Source organism: Propithecus coquereli, unplaced genomic scaffold, assembly GCF_000956105.1.
Source record: "Propithecus coquereli isolate 6110/MARCELLA unplaced genomic scaffold, Pcoq_1.0 Scaffold137, whole genome shotgun sequence".
NCBI lineage: Eukaryota > Metazoa > Chordata > Mammalia > Primates > Indriidae > Propithecus > Propithecus coquereli.
The window spans coordinates 1,400,109-1,402,287 of NW_012137969.1; the positions used below are offsets into that span (position 1 = coordinate 1,400,109).

General features: G+C 52.4%; 1 protein-coding gene across 1 annotated transcript in view; it reads right to left on the reverse strand.

The window, feature by feature from the left end:
• ARPC1A (actin related protein 2/3 complex, subunit 1A, 41kDa) overlaps nucleotides 1–976 on the reverse strand; it is a 59,599-nt gene extending 58,623 nt beyond the window's left edge. Inside the window, exon 1 of the mRNA XM_012638892.1 lies at nucleotides 859–976. The gene's annotated coding sequence lies outside the window, so the exon portion shown is untranslated. The remainder of the gene's footprint in view (nucleotides 1–858) is intronic.
• Nucleotides 977–2,179: the final 1,203 nt, after the last annotated feature.

Below are 2,179 nucleotides of genomic sequence, written 5' to 3' on the forward strand. Positions count from 1 at the left end.
GAGGGGAGAAAGGGAAGATAGATATGCACAGAATGCCCAGAAGCAGCAATAACAGCTAATATTTATTGAAAAACTGCTCTGGGTCAGGAGCTATTCCAATTTATGCAAATAAGTTCATTTGAGCCTTAAGAAACCCCTAAGAATCTTCTTATTGGAGATGAGGAAACACAGGCACAGAGAAGCAATTTTGCCAGGGTCATCCAACAAAGTAGTGGTGCCAGGATTGGCACTTTGGCAGTCCTACATAAAAGGTTCCACGAAGCGAACAGGAGCGCAGAGAAGGGTGCAATTTTGACTTGGGGGCAGGCGCAGTCTTACCGGGGAATCTTGAGCAACTCGGGGGAAGGTTTTTCTCGAGTTCGCGAAGGTCCCTCAATAAATGGAGGATTGAGGGCTGCCCTGGAGACAAACATTCCATGGGCGCCTACTGTGTACAGGGACCTATTCTAAAAGCTAAAGAAAGAGATGAATGATCCCTTGCAACGCTCGATCAGGGGGAGATCATTCTGCTTAACACAATTTTACCGACTATGATAAATGCCCACAGTAGAGGTGCAAACAGGGCTATGGGGGCGCAGGAGAAGGAGCCGTTAATTCTGGCATCGGAGGCGGCTTGGAGCTCGAAAATCTAGAGAAAAACCATCTTTCGGTGGGAACCCGAGGCGCTCACAGGGCCCACAGAGAACGAGGATTCCCCCGCCCCTCAAGAGGCCCGCGCAGGGAGACCCGGCCGGTCCCTCAGCCTCGCGGCCCCGCGGCCTAAGCCCCCGCCTCGCCGCCCCCGCAGGTCCAAGTCCGGTGTCAGGCCGGTGCAGTGGAGGCCAACAGGGCGAGACGCTCGCTCCTGCTGCCCCTTACCTGGGGTGGGGACAGTCTGGACGGGATCGGAGCGGAGAATTCGCGGACTCTGGTCAGTCGACGCGAACAGGCTCCGCGGGCGCGGGCGGAGGACCGAGGCCCAGAGGGAGCGGCTGACAGATCCCGGAAGTGGCCACAGCGCCTGCGCAGCGCGGCCGCGCGGGCGGTCTGCTCATGCGCACAGCTCTGGCGCGCGGCGGGCTGTGGCGGGGGAGGGTCGGCGTCCCAGTAGCTGTAGTGGCTCCTCAGAGGCGGCGCCCGAAAACGCTAGGTGTTGGAGAGGAGGCGTGGGTGTCTTACTCCTTTCCTCTAAACATTTCCTCAGAATTGCCAGCCGAGGTTTGGAGTTTTGGCGGTTTCACAAGTGCTTTTGTCAGGAGATGAGTTAACTGAGAATTGGGGCCTTTTGGGGCTCGTGGACCTGATGAACTACTAAGTTTTTCTTATTCAGAGAGCCCGGGCCGGAACCGGTCGACCTTAGCGCGCATCCATGCTCCCTCTCTGGAAAGCCTCTCAAGCCCCCCAGGAAACTTCTCGACCCTCCCTGGGTTAGAATCACTTGTTCCCAAGACGGCACCGCAGGAAAGAAGAGTTGGGGGAACATAAATTCCCCCCGTACATGTGAAGATAGTGTCTTGCTGTGCAGATGCATCTTGTAAGAAATGCCCTGAACCCCGCATGCAACTAGGCTGCTACCCTGGAACCGGCAGAAATTCTGTGGCAGCATCCCCTGTCCCCCACCTTAACAGGTGGCTAACCAAGGACGTGTTTCTTTCCCTTTCGTGGTTTACATGTTTGATTCCAATGCTTGGTTGTAAGGTGATGCTTATGAAAGTGAACTTGTCAAACTCCCAATTTCAGACCCACACTGTGTTCTGCGGGTTAGTGAATCTCGCTGTTCATTGGAGCATTGGTGCACCAGAAATCTTTGTTTTTAACTTCCCCATAGTGACAAAGTCTTTGGTTACAGGAGTAACAAGGACACAGAAAGCGAAAAGATCGTTGTATGTTAATTACACCTCGGAGACACAACTTGGCAACGGAAGGACAGCATGCACAGAAAGCAAGGATTCCTCATGTGTCTGCAAGTTACAGGAACCAGTCCCCAAGAATGTGGAGTTGGTACCCAGAGCCAAAGTACCAACAGTATTGTATTCGGATCCCATCTCTTTACAAAGTACACTTTTTTCTTTGAAGGAATTTATAATCCGGGTAGATGGGAATCACATATACAAATTAATACCAGACTCTTCGTGATAAATGACAAGAAATGTTAGCCCTGGAAAAATAACGGACATTTACTATTAATCTTTGGTTCTAT